This window comes from Thamnophis elegans, chromosome 12 (genome assembly GCF_009769535.1).
Source record: "Thamnophis elegans isolate rThaEle1 chromosome 12, rThaEle1.pri, whole genome shotgun sequence".
In the NCBI taxonomy this organism is placed as follows: domain Eukaryota; kingdom Metazoa; phylum Chordata; class Lepidosauria; order Squamata; family Colubridae; genus Thamnophis; species Thamnophis elegans.
The window spans coordinates 6416365-6432467 of NC_045552.1; positions in this window are offsets into that span (position 1 = coordinate 6416365).

Below are 16103 nucleotides of genomic sequence, written 5' to 3' on the forward strand. Positions count from 1 at the left end.
GAGTCAAGCTATTCTCCAAAGCACCTGAAGGCAGGACAAGAAGCAATGGGTGGAAACTTATCAAGGAGAGAAACAACCTAGAACTAAAGAGAAATTTCCTAACCATTAGAACAATTAATTAGTGGAACAGCTTGCCTCCAGAAATTGTGAATGTTCCAGCACTGGAAGTTTTTAAAGAAGAGGTTGGATAACCATTTGTCTGAAGTGGCATAGGGTTTCCTGCCTGAGCATGGGGTTGGACTAGAAGACCTTCCAACTCTGTCATTCTCCAGGAAGATGTGATGAAAGAAGAATGTCCTCCAGATTCGTTTCTCTAGCCTCTTTATCTATGGGCTGAAAAACTGGGGACACTCCTAGTTGAACATGTCTACTCTGTCCATTGAGGCCAGTTTGCCACTCTCAGAGATAGGAGACACACATGATACACTCAAAGAACCAGCCATTCCTAGAAACTGTTGATTGTAAATCACCCTGAATTCAATGTCGTCACTTTCCATTTGTGTTGCACCGGATTGCAGTACAAGACTTGGCAAGAATTCACATAAATTAAGCTCTGCAACTTTTTGGACCATTCCATAAGAAAGTCCAGAATCATGAGCTGTGTGGGGGTGGGGAAGGATGATGGATAGATGTGGGAAAGAGTAACTGGTTGAATGAGGAAAGAGTGGAACCTGGTCCCTCTAAGGCTTGGCACCAGCTCCCTTCCGCCTTCAGCCTTAGGGTAAAACTGCTTTGCAAACAGCAGAAAGACTCATTTGGTGTTATTGAATAATTTAGAGATATATAAAGACATATACAGACATATTTATATTACTTACATTGCTATAGGATAACTGATTGTGGATTAATATAGATAAAATAAGCTAAGTTAAGGAATTACTTTAATTTTTTAATTTTTTAAAAAAAGTAATTAATTAAAAAACAACAAACTTAACAGCAAAGCAAATATACTATACCATCAGTAGTAATTAGTGTAACAGAATATATTAATAGCAAATTTAGGACTGTGATCAAAAAAGAAAAAAGAATATTGATAGAAAGAAGTTATGTTGAAATAAAATAATAGTTAAGATATTGGATGCAACGTTGGGACATGTGCACTATATTAAAAGAACGAGATAAAATTTTAAAAGAGATGACAAGTATCACAACAACATCATTGAAAGACAGAAAAAAGACAACTGTAACTCCAGCAATAATAGTATCGACTCCCTCTACAGCATCCCAAAGGTCAACAAAAGGAATGAATGGAAAAACAAAATACAGCATCGAATATCCAAAATGTGCAGGCTACATTGCGAGTCATTGAAGAAACCATGATCAACTTTCAGGAGGCAATAACTAAAAACCGCAGTGAATTGAAAGCGGAGATGAATGAAATGAAAACAGAGATGAGTGAAATGAAAAATGAAGTTAAATATGATATACAGAAACTAGATGATAAAATGGGAATAATACAACAAACACTGGGAAAAAGTGAATAGTCAATAAAAGTGGTAGAAAAAAGAACAGAACAAACAGAGAAGAAACTAGAGCTAGTTGAAAAAAAGATGAAAATATCAAACAAAGACTTAGAAGACTCCCTCATCCCTCTGGAAATGGACCGTGCAGCATTCTATCTCTGATTCCAAAATGTAACAGAAACAAAAGAGGAAGATTTACAAATGATAATGACAGAAATAATAGCAGAGTTGTTACAAAGAGACAAGCATGAGATACTAAATGAGTTCAATGATGTTTACAGGGTAAGCACTAAATTATGCCAGAAGACACCGATTGCCTAGAGAAGCACACATTAAATTTGCAAGGAAAAAAGTGAGAGAGGTCTGGAGGGCTGCTGAAATGGACCCATGGTTTTCATCTAACTAGCCCATTGGTATGCTTGTGCTTGCAGTCTGTGTGATGACAATTTTGAACTACATGCACTTTTCAGACTGAAGTTCCCACAGGGGGTAAATTATTGGAGACTTTTTCAGTAAGCAGACCGTGGATATGTTGGACTTGACCTGGGCTTTGCAGCCTTTTGAGCTAAATGATATTTTGACTGTCCTTGGTTGCTTATGGCGCAAGGGAGCTGTGTGTAAGTTGTAGACCTGTGATGGTGAGCACATAAAACCCTCTCTGTGGGCACGTGCGCTGTTATCAGCTGCTCTTTTGGTTTACGGTGCACCGATGCACGCTGGCCAGCTGGTCTTCGCTGGCTGTGGAAAACAGCCTGAAAACGGCTCGAAGAATGCCCCAAAAACAGGGCTGGGGGGGGGCATTTTCAAAAACTGTTGCCTGCACAAAATTCTCTCTCACAGCGAACTGGTAGTAAACTGTTTAGGAACCCACCACTGGTGCAGATATGTCAGTTGCACAATCCTGGCAGCCATCTTAACTTTTTGAGCCTGTCCTGAACTTACCCAATGCTCTCACTTGTGTTATGAGGGAAACAGGAGTCCAAACAAGGGGGGACATATATCAATATTTACACAATAGATGGCACAATCCCATGGCTTCTTGTGCTCCCTCAGGCTGCTCAGTTTGTTCTCTCTGTGCTGGACAAAAAATTCCTGGAAGAACTTTCTAATCATTTGCCTACGGGACCTCCTGGAAGCAGTTCAGTGCATCCTGTCTGATTTTATAAACTATTCCGCCATGAGTGTTCAGCAAATGATTGTGGTTGTTAAAGGGAATCACACAACCACTCAGCGAATCCAGTATTCATTATCGATTGCCTGTGTCAGCTGGCCAGGAAGGTCCCAGTTCGTGTTGACATGAGCTAGGATGCTGAAACCATTCTAGGCCTATTACGGTCTCTTCCAATGGATATAAGTCTCTTCTCACAGTTCATTTAAACCTGACTAATCCTTTTTCCTCCCATCCTTCCAATCTAGAAGCATCCAAGGAGCCGCAGGTTGCCTTCAGAGGATGTGCTACCAAGGACCTGTGTGACATGGGAGCGGTGGCATTGTTTGCTGCTGGCCGCGATGTGGATGTCACAACCAACATGTGCAGTTTTGCACCAGGGATTTTTTCTCGACACAGCTTGGTCTGGTCTTTTCTAGTGGGGCTGCTCATTCTTGTTACTTGCTTCTGATATTTCCTAGAAACTCCCAGCTTTGCCTGTCTGGTCATCTTTGATGGTCCCTTCCTCCTTCTTCTTCTACTCTGTTGGTTCTGCTTACATCTCCCCTTTCAGACAGGTTGTCCCAAAGATACTTTTTTCAGGAGGCAACTGGACTTTCTTGGGGTTTTTTTGAAAATTTTTTGCTTCTCATTCAAGAGGTTTTCTTCAATTCTGACAGGATAGTGGGGAATGGAAGGATTATCCTGTCAGAGGTGAAGATGGATGAGAAGCAAAATAGAATAGATAGAATTCTTTATTGGCCAAGTCTGATTGGACGCACAAGGAATTTATCTTTGGTGCATAAGCTCTCAGTGTACTTAAGGAGAATGAAATACATTCATCAAGAATAAAAAGATACAACACTTAGTCAAGGTTACTAATAAGTTATCAAATCGCATTAGGAAACAAATAAAACAATATAAATTGAAAGATACAAGCAACATGGTTATAGTAATAAGTTGGAAGAGACAGATACTAAAAGGAAGAGAAGAAAAATAGTAGCACAGTGTTAGTAATTTAGTTGATTGTTGTGGGAGTTAGTTGTTAAGCAGAGTGATGGCATTGGGGGAAAAACTGTCCTGTGTCTTGTTGTTCTGGTGTGCAGTGCTGTATAGCAGCGTTTTGAGGGTAGGAGTTGAAACCATTTATGTCCAGGATGTGAGGGGTCTGTAGATATTTTGACAGCTCTCTTTTTGACTCATGCAGAATACAACAAAAGAAAAAACAAGGAAGTCCAGTTGCCTCCTGAAAAAGCACCTTTGGGACAATTATGTTGACTGAGAATTTCTACAGACTGTCAGACAAGTTATTGTAACTTTGATTTACCAAAGAACTGAGAAAGGCTGGCAAACCCTTTGTCAGCATTCCAAGTATCATGTAGAATTCAATCAGAGTCCATGGCAAAATGATTCTAAAAGTTCCAATTTAATAAATCAGACATCTTAGCACATCTGTCTAATCCCAATTCTGGAAATTACATCAGAATCCCACCCAGTTAAAAGTTCATGATCTTGTCCCCACACCCACAATCCATCACATGGTCCAATCTTCTTCCACGCTGGCGTCTCCACCCAGCTGCTTCTGATCAGGTGCAAAAGTGTGGAGACAAAAGATGATCTTGGTCTTCTAGAAAAGAATGACAACAATACATTCCACAATCCTTTCTATTCCCCCCTCCCAACTACTACACTAATGAAAAAGCATAATGAAATAAGAGAAAGTGTGGCAGGCCAAAATTCTAAAAGGAATATAATTGCAGGCCTGACACCCTTGTCTCTATTAGTAGTTTACCAGTGGCTAAACACCCAGCCTGAAATGTGAAGGGAAGTGTTGGACATGGAATCAAATTGTGCCGATTTCTTCGGACTTGGTCAGTGGGTTAGGTTTCTGCCCAGGGAAGAGTCCATTATTTTCCCCCAGAAGAGACAGGTTGGTAAAGTGTGAGTAGAGGAAGTCAGGGTGGTTTTAATGGATTTGAACATTGTTACTAAACGTTTCTGGTATTTAAGGTAATGGAGGAGCAATTTGAGTATTTTGATACCTGCACCCTAGTCCCACTCATGTTTTGCACTGCAGCTCTCAGCTAGCCACTCAGGAAATTCTACCCTCCTCTTTAGTGGGTAAAGAATTGGAATTGGACCAGGTCGAACACTTCACTTAGCTATGAGAAACAGAAGCTGTATTTACTCACAACATGGCTATTCCATTTCCTTTGTTTGCCCAACTGCAATATGGGCTAATCAAATCGGATCATGGAATATGGTCGGCCACCTAGCCCTATTTAAACACCAATTACACATATGAGAACACCGATTTAAGTTTGTAACGGACCTGATTAAGCCTGTTGTGTGAAGGCAGTCATGACTGGACATTTCAAAGGAGAAGGGATAGAGGAAAAAGGAAGCACATTTACTATTGCCCCTGAGTCTCGCCTCTCCCCACCGCACCCTTCTTTTTCATGGCTGTAAGAAAATAAGCTTTAAAAGGTATTGCCACTGCTATTCAGACAATTTTTACTCACTTGATGCTAGCTTAATGGCGGTTGAAAGTTAAGAAAGAATCTCACAGTGAGCTGGAAAATCCAAGCGTAGTAATTAAACCCCATCACCCATCACCAACTCAAATCACCAACTGTAATCTCGAATCTGAGTGTCTTTGATCCCAAATTCTTACGGCTCTTTGGATTAAGCCCTTAATTCCATCCCCACCCCATTGTTTTTGAAAAGCCATTCCATCCTTCCATTCCCTGAGGATCCTGACATTCTAATTTTTCAAGATTGAGACGAAGTAATCCATTCCCTTGTTCCGTTTCTCCTTTTGGGTAAGTACAAACATTCTGAGTTGCACATCCTTTGGCGTTGATTGTTACAGGGAATGCTGCCACTGGGGAAGAAAAGGGGGAGAAGGAAGCATTTAGGAAACCTTTCTTAATTTTCTCTTAATTTTTTTTTATTAAAAAGTTTTAATAAGTTTTACAATTCTATACCTTTCCCCTTCCCTCCCACCCCCACAATCCCACATCCTCCCCCCCCCCCCGCAACCTCCCAGGGCAAATACAGGGTATAAACATTTAGCAATCATACACTAAAATACGCTAACTAACTTTAGCATTGTACCTTCGCTTATACTTTAACTCCCCTTTTATAAAGCTAACTTTAGATATATTGTACAATCCTTGTTCATTCATTCATAAGCTAACTGAAATTTCTTAGTCCCATATTTATTTTGAATATAATCAGTCCATCTTCTCCATTCCAACTTGTATTTCTCATCTGAATGATCTTTGAGGTATGCTGATATTTTAGCCATCTCTGCTAAGTTTGTTACTTTTAATGTCCATTTTTCAATAGTAGGCAAATCTTCCTTCTTCCAGTACTGCGTCACCAACAATCTTGTTGCCGTTGTTAAATTCAGAATCAAATTAGTCTCTATAACTGTACAATCTGTAATTATACCTAACAAGAACAACTGAGGAGTAACCTTTATCCTCTTTTTAAGAATATTTTGAGTAATCTACCATATTTTTATCCAAAATGCTTTGACTTTTTTACATGTCACCATATTTGATAATACCTAGCATCAGCACAATCACATCTTCAGCATTTAGATTGTAAGTTTGGATTACATAAAAGCTAATTTTTTTAGGATCTAAATGCCATCTATAAAACATCTTATAAAAATTCTCTCTCAAGTTTTGGGCTTGCGTAAATTTTACATTTCTTACCCATATCTTTTCCCATGTTTCCATCATTATTGGTGCTTCAAAATTTTGTGCCCATTTTTTCATACAGTCTTTAACTTGCTCTGTTTCAGAATCTGTTTCTATCAATATATTATATAACCTTCTTATATGCATTTGACTCTGGTCCCTAATTTGTTTTACTAAATTATCCATCAAAATAATTACGTTGTTTTGGCCGAAGACTCCATCCACCTCAACTCTCCTCCCCTTCAGCTCCAAACCGTGTCATGCTGAATTGATGTGAGAGTAACCCAGGATATAAACAATCCCACAGCCCGGTCAGATTTAGGCTTGACACAGGGATGGGTTGCTGCTGGTTTTACTACTGGTTCACAACTCATGCACAATCGCTTCACTCGCACTTGCCAGATGTGTGCTGTGCCTGCACTACTCAATGGAAATTGCAGGACAATTTACAGTGAACTGCGCACGTGCAGTCAGTAAAATCCAACATGGCGGCGACATCAGCGGCGATGAGGGAAGCGGTTTGGTGGGGTGGGTGTCAAGCCTGGGGCGCTGCCAATTCTGCGACCCAGGCCTGAATTCCACTACCGGTTCGGCTGAACTGGGCCGAACCAGCAGCAACCCACATCTGGCTTCACATAAGGAGTGGTTGAGATGTTGGGTAGCCAAAAGACTTGGACAGTTTCTTCCCAGAGGCATGTCCTACCTCCCCCCGCCCCATGTCAGCTATCCCCAAATTACTAAAAATCTATTTTAAATCAAGCAGTATTTGGCCTCCCCTTTCATTAACAAGGGGGAGGGGAATCTATCTCAAGTTTTTAATTGAAAGATTTTCTTGTTGTTTTGGTTCTTAAAAAAAAAAAAAGAACTGAATGTTGCCGAAGACCGAAATATTCCCCCAAGGAATGAGTCCCATTTGGTTTTACTTTGCACTGTTTATATTTCCTTCATTTCCTGTATGCTTAATTTTATTTGGTGTCTAAAATATTCCTCCCCAAACTGATAAAGAATGAGGTACTTACATGCACGCATTCGGAGTTTCCCATTGTAACATTGGTCCTCATTGCCCAGACACAAGACGGTTCCATTTTCTATAGAGGAGCCATTTTCTTCATAAGCGCCTGGACAGGTCAACCCATTCGGTTTAAGGTCGTTATGTCGTAGTACTGTAGAGAGGAAGTTTTGGAGTTAGCAAATAGTTTTAACAACCACAATCCTTTCTGAGGTATTGAGAGCCCAATCGAGTGCCTAGATGTGGCCCCTGGGGACAGCCTTGAAACAGCCAGGAACCAGCCATGATGCCTCTGCCAGCAAAAATGGAGCTTGGGAAGACTGTGCATGGCCCTGCCAAGCTCCATTTTTGCTGGCAGAGGGCTGCAGGAAGCCATCACAACCAAAAACAGACCTCAGGAGCCCGTTTTCACTGGCAATGCTCGGGCTACCACAGGCGCCCTCCAACATGAGTAACGCCGAACTGGCCATGCCCCCCCGATGTCAAACACAACTCTGATGTGGCCCTCAATGAAAACGTGTTTGACCTGAGGTGGCAGGCTGAACCAAAGTAGGCCTCAAGCCTGAACCAAACTAGGGTTTCATGATATTAGGCTTTAACTGTTCATATATAGAAATTGCAAAGGTTTGCTTTTAGGAAGTCTGCACATGAAATCTGCTGAAGCAAAGTATCTAATTTAACCTATTTGCTGGCTTGACTGTAAATCTGCTTGGTAGACGCATATTGTTAGTTCTTCAAAATGTATGTTATGTTTGACCGTTGACATATGTATTATGACTTCCTGTAGACATAGTATTGCTGTAACTCAAGGGCAAACTTGAGGGGTGTATCCAAAACTAACAGATGGCTTTAGGTAAAAGCAATAAACTATATAAGGAATTTCCTGACTGTCACTCATTGTTCAGGCCATTCTTTCTGAACCTGCGCAATAAACCTTTCCTTCTCTGAAGAGCTGGCTTCCGTGTCCTGTCTTTTCTACAACAGAACCTTCTGCTCTAAGCATTTTGACTACACTTCTTGTCATTCTCAGTCAGGAAAAGATTTCTTTTCCCCTTGTGTTCATACTGGAGCAGGGCATTAAATTTAGAACCGCACCATTGTTTAACGAACCTTCAGGCGTCAAAGTTCCAAGTAACCCCCCCCGCCCCCCAAAATAAGAACTCTGAGGCAGGCATATTCCTCGAAGGACATGTTATTGGGATATATCATATTGGCACACTCAGTGGAAAAATGGCTCTGGGACCCTGCTGGTTTTCCACCCAATTAAAAGTAAAACTTTGCCACTTCCCCAGTAAAGCAGAGCGGGGGGGGGGGGGGCTGCTGCCAGTTTGGACCAGCTTGCTTGAACCAGTTGTTCTGATTCTACGTGGTTCGGAGAACTAGCAAATCAGCTGGTCCCGCCTATTTTTCGGGCCATTTTCAAACATTTTTCTGGGGAAAAATAGCGTGAAAAACGCCTCAAAAAAACCCGGCCTGAAAATGGCCAAAACCCAGGTCATTTTTCAGGCTTTTTTTCAAGCTGTTTTTCACGCCACTTTCAGGCTGCAAAATTGGCCCAGAAAATGACCCAAAAAACAGCTTGAAAATGGCCCCAAGAGGCTGGCTGCGAGAGAAAGAGAAGCTGGATGAGCCGACCCAGATTAACACTCACACACACTCTCTCTCCCTCTCCCTCCCCCACTCTCTCTCTCTCTCACACACTCACACCTACACACATGTTGGATATTTCTCCCCCAATCCCTGGAGACCCCTGGGTTCCCTTCCTAACCCTGCCTGTCCCATATAGGTACCACCCACACAAGTGACATAGGGCTGGCCATGCCCACTCAGTCATATGATACCCACCCAGCCACGCCCACTCAGCCTGTCCTTAGGAGAGAGAACTGGTTGTTAAATATTTGCAGCCCACCACTGCTGCAAAGTTGCCAGTCACATGAGCCAATAATCATCATATAGCCCAGTTGGTGGGCATCTTCCATCTTCTCTGCTCAAAAACCTGCAGAGGAACTCCAATCATTGCACTGATGCTGGAGGGCGTTTTGTAGCTATATTGTTCTGCTTTTAGCTGCAAGTTCTTTCTGAGGACTTTCATGCCAGTTGATCCCTCCAACGCTAAACACCCAGGGTGCCGAAAGGGATGAGAAGTTACTCGTTCACATGGAGGATCTGCTGCTGGTTGTTAGAACGAACATTTTAATCTCAGGTTACTTACTAGGAAGAGGTTCCCAATTACAGCCGTCACTCTCACAACACGCCACTATCATCTGCTGGTGTTTGTCGGCTAGCGATGTGGCGCCATAATAAGCTTTGGCACATTGGTCAGTTCTTGCACAGCCTTTGAAAGTAAAGGACAGCGTAGGAGTCACTGCAAATTTAATCAGAAGAAACAAAAACAAAAACCTCATTAGGGCAGGTAACAGAGGAATAAAAACATCAATCCTTCCAATTTAAAGGTTTAAGTTCAGATGCTTCAGATGATCAGTTCTAATTATTGGAGAGGGTTTCACCTGAGGATAGGGGCGGGAGGGAGGGGGGAAGAGATACATCTCATGCTTCTCCCTCCAGGATATCATGAGATGAAATGGAAATCATGGAGAGGTGCCATAAAGAGCTGCGGTGGTGCAGTGCTGACAGTGCAGTACTGCAGGCTACTTCTGCTGACTGCCGGATGTCTGCAATTTGGCAGATCGAGTCTCACCAGGCTCAAGACTGACTCAGGTGGGTAAAATGTGGACCGAGATTGTTGGGGCAATAAGCTGACTCTGTAAACCACTGTAAACAGCTATGAATATAAGTCTAAGGGGCATTGATTTTCCCTTTCCCTTTTCCTTTTCCCCTTTCCTCCTTCCTTTTCTTTTTCCTTTCCTTTCCTTTCCTGTTAGAGTGCAGCATTGCAGACTAACTTTGCCCACTGCCAGGAGTTCAATCCCGATGGGCTCAAAATCAACTCAGCCTTCCGTCCTTGAGGTCAGTAAAATAAGGCCCCAGATTGTTGAGGGCGAGAGGCTGACTCTGTAAACTGCTTAGAGAGGGCTGTAAAGCATCGTGAAGCAGTATATAGGTCTAAGTGCTATTGCTATTGGAGAGCATTTCAACACTTTTGACTTCACCCAGGAGAAAGGGAATATTTCTTTTTTTTAAGCTGAATGAGGCGCAGTATAATAAGATTGACAGAAGCCATTCTGTTCCTGGGTTAATGGCAACTAGACGTTGGAAACAGCCCAGGTACGGTGAAATGTCTGTTGTGACTCCCACCACTATAAGTTACTCCTTGATGCTTTGGGGACCAAGGGATGAACATGGCAAACATCGTTAAGACTGAAAGTGCATTTCACTCACTCATAGTGCTGTGATAGGAAAGTGTAAGACAATGTCCTTCATTCACTTTACATTCCACCATCTTCATGTCCTCGTTTCTGCATTCTCCCCTGCTGGAAATGCAGGTCTGACATTTTAAAGATGCCCCTGCAAATAAAAGAAGAAAATAAGGAAGGAAGGAAGGAAGGAAGGAGGGAAGGAAGGAAGGAAGGAAGGAAGCATCTAATCAGTCATGCTGTAGTTCTAGCATTGTTCAAGATCTGTAATGAGATAATAACCATATTTTTTGGAGTATAAGATGCACCGGAGTATAAGACGTACCAAAGTTTTGAAGAGGCAAATAAAAAAAAAGGTTTTGCACTCTGCAAACCTTCCAAAAATGGCCCATTTTTCATGAAAATGCACCCATTTTTTAAAAAGTCATGAAGCTATGGAGGTGGGGGTCAAAATTGAGCAAAAATCCAGCCTGTTTTTCACTCATTTCTGCCCTCCCCAGCCCCCAGAGATTCTCTGAAAGCCTCCTACAGGCTCTGAACGGTCATTTTGGAGAAGGGGACGGGGTTTCAGGAGGCAAAAAAACCTACTGTATTCAGTGTATAAGATGCACCCAGATTTTCATCCTCTTTTTTGAGGGAAAAAGGTGCGTTTTATACTCTGAAAAATACGGTAACAGGTAGTCCTCAACTTATGGTGATCATTCAAAATAGAGAGATTACTTGAGAGGACCCACAATTGAAGTTCTTCCTTACTGTGGGAAAATCCTTAACCACAATTTAGTCCAAATGCTTCCAAATTTCTCTTACCTCACATATTTACCACTGGTGTTACTTACCTGTTGAGATGACCGAAGACAGGAGGAACAAGACAAAAATTCTAGCAGACATTATGGATCGACTGTGTTTAGGAAAGGCAGTGTGAGATTTTTATAGTTGCTGGGGTTTGCCTACTGTGGAGGATGAGTTGGAAGAATTCTGCTGTGGAGGTGGAAAGGGAGTGGAGATGACAATCAAATCCCATACAGAGGAATAGAGCAACATCAATTTACACAAGAAGTTGGGGAAAGGGAAAACTTGTACAGAATCCCTCAAGATGAGTAAGGCAGTTTGTCATATTGACAATTACGTGCGGCCCATTTTTAGCAGAAGGTTTGTGCGTCAGTAATGCCCATCTATTAATGGGTCATTACTGGGGTAAGAAATGAAGATCAAAATCACCATTGGGTTGAGATCACTTTTTTAACATTTCAGGAGGAAGTGTGATCAGGCAGTAGAAGCACCTGGCTCAACAGTGGTGACTGTGAGAGGGATCTTGGAGACCTAGTGGACAATCACTTAAATATGAGCCAACAGTGTATTTCAGCCGCCAAAAAAGCCAACACAGTCCTAGGCTTCGTTAACAGAGGGATAGAATGAAGACTATGTGAAGTGTTAGTACTGGTTTATAATGCCCTGGTAAGATCACACTTTGAATATTGTATCCAGTTTTGGTCCCCACAATGTGCAGAGAAGAGCAACAAAGATGATTAGGGGACTGGATGATAAAACATATGAAGAACAATTGCTGGACTTGGGTAGAAAAGAAGGACCAGGGGTGACATGATAGCAGTGTTCCAATATCTCAGGGGTTGCCCCAAAGAAGAGGGAGTCAAGCTATTCTCCAAAGCACCTGAAGGCAGGACAAGAAGCAATGGGTGGAAAACCAATCAAGGAGAGAAAGAAGATAGAACTAAGGAGAAATTTCCTAACAGTTAGAACAATTAATCAGTGGAACAGCTTGGCTCCAGAAGTTGTGAATGTTCCAGCACTGGAAGTTTTTAAAGAAGATGTTGGATAACCATTTGTCTGAAGTGGCATAGGGTTTCCTGCCTGAGCAGGGGGTTGGACTAGAAGACCTCCAAGGTCCCTTCCAACTCTGTCATTCACCATGGGCTGAAAAACTGGGGACACTCCTAGTTGAACATGTCTACTCTGTCCATCGAGGCCAGTTTACCACTCTCAAAGATAGGAAACACACATGATACACTCAAAGAACCAGCCATTCCTAGAAACTGTTGATTGTAAATCACCCTGAATTTAATGTCGTTGCTTTCCATTTGTGTTGCACAGGATTGCAGCACAACACTTGGGAAGAATTCACATAAATTAAGCTCTGCAACTTTTTGGACCATTCCATAAGAAAGTCCAGAATCATGAGCTGTGTGGGGGAGGGAAAGGATGATGGATAGATGTGGGAAAGAGTAGCTGGTTGAATGAGAAAAGAGTGGAACCTGGTCCCTCTAAGGCTTGGCCCCAGCTCCCTTGTCCCTTCAGCCTTAGGGCAAAACTGCTTTGCAAAGAGCAGAAAGACTCGTTTGGCGTCATTGAATACTTTAGAGATATATAAAGACATATACAGACATATTTATATTACTTACATTGCTATAGGATAATTGATTGTGGATTAACATAGATAAAATAAGCTAAGTTAAGGAATTACTTTAATTTTTTAATTTTTTTAAAAGTAATTAATTAAAAAACAACAAACTTAACAGCAAAGCAAGTATACTATACTATCAGTAGTAATTAGTGTAACAGAATATATTAATAGCAAACAGAAATTTCCTAAACCAGAAGAGCAGCTGACAACAGCGCACATGCCCACAGAGAGGGTTCTACGTGCTATCTCTGGCACGGGTGCCATCGGTTCACCATCACAGGTCTACAACTTACACACAGCTCCCTTGCGCCATAAGCAACCAAGGACAGTCAAAATATCATTTAGCTCAGAAGGCTGCAAATAATTTACCCCCTGTGGGAACGTCAGTCTGAAAAGTGCATGTAGTTCAAAATTGTCATCACACAGACTGCAAGCACAAGCAAACCAACGGGCTAGTTAGATTAAACCATGGGTCCATTTCAGCAGCCCTCCAGACCAAGGACAAGGCCTATGCAGAATGGCAGACTGGCCCATCCTCTGTCTCAAAGAAAGACAAGTTTAAACACAAGATGTCCAAAGTACAAGTGGAAGGACGAGAAATGCAGGACAAGCAGAGAAAGTCTGAGCAGATTGTTAAATTAGTCAAGACCTGCAATCCACCGGAGAGGTGTATTTTTTCCCAGTACAGTTAAAGCAGTCTATAGTAGGGTGGATAAAAAGCAATGCTTTTTTAAAAAAGTTCTTTTTTAATGGTTTTTAAAAAACTTTAAATTGGATTTTTTAAATTTAAATGGGAGTTTTTGATTTTTATCAAATTTATTTTAATAAAATGCTTTGGGAGAAAAAAATCTTTCTAAAGATAGTTTACTATTTGAGATACATTCATGACGTATTTTATTCAGCATGAAACGGAGCTTAGTGATGTAGCAAGTGATGTAGCATGAGGCTGTATATTCTGCAATATGGCGACTGTCGCTGAGTCAACAGCGGGTCAGAGGAGGAGCCACTGCGGGACAGAGATGATAGCGGCCCTTTAAAAATCATGGTTTAAATCGAGTCGATTAAAATCGAGCTTTTTTACTCATGATTTAAATCGACTTGATTTCAATCAAATCCACCTTGGTTTACGGTCCTTCTAAATCAGGATGCTCCCCCTTGCTGACATTGAGCCTGATCAAGGACCAGGAAGAACTGAAAAACACAGCCATTCAAAAAAAAAAACCCTTTACTGCTGACTGTGCACGCATGACATACAAAGACAGTGATCTGGCTTCTAGATTCTAACTCCTCCTTACTGCTCTCTTCCTCTTCTGGGCCTGCCAGTTGCTCATATAAATCCTGTGCCTTCTCCAGATTATCAACTTTAATCCTTTTCTCCTGCCAAGTTGCCAGCATCCCTTCAGGGACCAACCACCTAAATAGTAGATCCTATTTAACTAATTGTATTGCTAAAAATCGATAGCCTCTCCGTTGTTACCTCACTCTTCATGGAATTTGTTTCAGGGTTTGTATCTCCTTTCCTTTTTATATCATTGGTTCATCTCTTATTATTCTATAAATTATATCCCTCACTTTTTTCCTTGCATATTTAATGTGTTCTTCTCTAGGCAATCGGTGTCTTCTGGCATAATTTAGTGCTTACCCTGTAAACATCGTTCAACTCATTTAGTATCTCATGCTTTTCTCTTTGTAACATCTCTGCTATTATTTCTGTCATTATCATTTGTAAATCTTCCTCTTGTTTCTGTTACGTTTTGGAATCAGAGATAGAATGCTGCACAGTCCATTTCCAGATGGATGAGGGAGTTTTCTAAGTCTTTGTTTGATGTTTTCATCTTTTTTTCAACTATCTCTAGTTTCTTCTCCATTTATTCTGTTCTTTTTTCTACCACTTTTATTGACTATTCACTTTTTTCCAGTGTTTGTTGTATTATTCCCATTTTATCATCTAGTTTCTGTACATCATTTTTAACTTCATTTTTCATTTCACTCATCTCTGTTTTCATTTCATTCATCTCCGCTTTCAATTCACTGTGGTTTTTAGTTATTGCCTCTTGAAGGTTGATCATGGTTTCTTGAATGACTCGCAATGTAGCCTGCACATTTTGGATATTCAATGCTGTATTTTGCTTTTCCATTGTGGCCTTTACTTTTGTTGACCTTTGGGATGCTGGAGAGGCAGTCAATACTATTATTGCTGGATTTGCAGTTGTCTTTTTTCTGTCTTTCAAAGATGTTGTTGTGATACTTGTCATCTCTTTTAAAATTTTATCTCGTTCTTTTAATATAGTGTACATGTTGTCCCAAAGTTGCATCCAATATCTTAACTATTATTTTATTTCAACTTAACTTCTTTCTATCTATAAATATTCTTTTTTCTTTTTTGATCACAGTCCCAAATTTGCTATTAATAAGATATATTCTGTTTCACTAATTACTACTGATAGTATAATATATTTGCTTTGCTGCTAAGTTTGTTGTTTTTTAATTAATTACTTTTAAATTTTGTAAAATTTTTTTAAAGTAATTCCTTAAATTAGGTTATTTTATCTATGTTAATCCATAATCAATTATCCTATAGCAATGTAAGGAATATAAATATGTCTGTATATGTCTTTATCTATCTCTAAATTATTCAATGAGACCAAACGAGTCTTTCTGCTGTTTGCAAAGCAGTTTTACCCTAAGGCTGAAGGGACAAGGGAGCTGGGGCCAAGCCTTAGAGGGACCAGGTTCCACTCTTTCCTCATTCAACCAGCTACTCTTTCCCACATCTATCCATCATCCTTTCCCTCCCCCACACAGCTCATGATTCTGGACTTTCTTATGGAATGGTCCAAAAAGTTGCAGAGCTTAATTTATGTGAATTCTTCCCAAGTGTTGTGCTGCAATCCGGTGCAACACAAATGGAAAGCAACGACATTGAATTCAGGGTGATTTACAATCAACAGTTTCTAGGAATGGCTGGTTCTTTGAGTGTATCATGTGTGTCTCCTATCTCTGAGAGTGGCAAACTGGCCTCGATGGACAGAGTAGACATG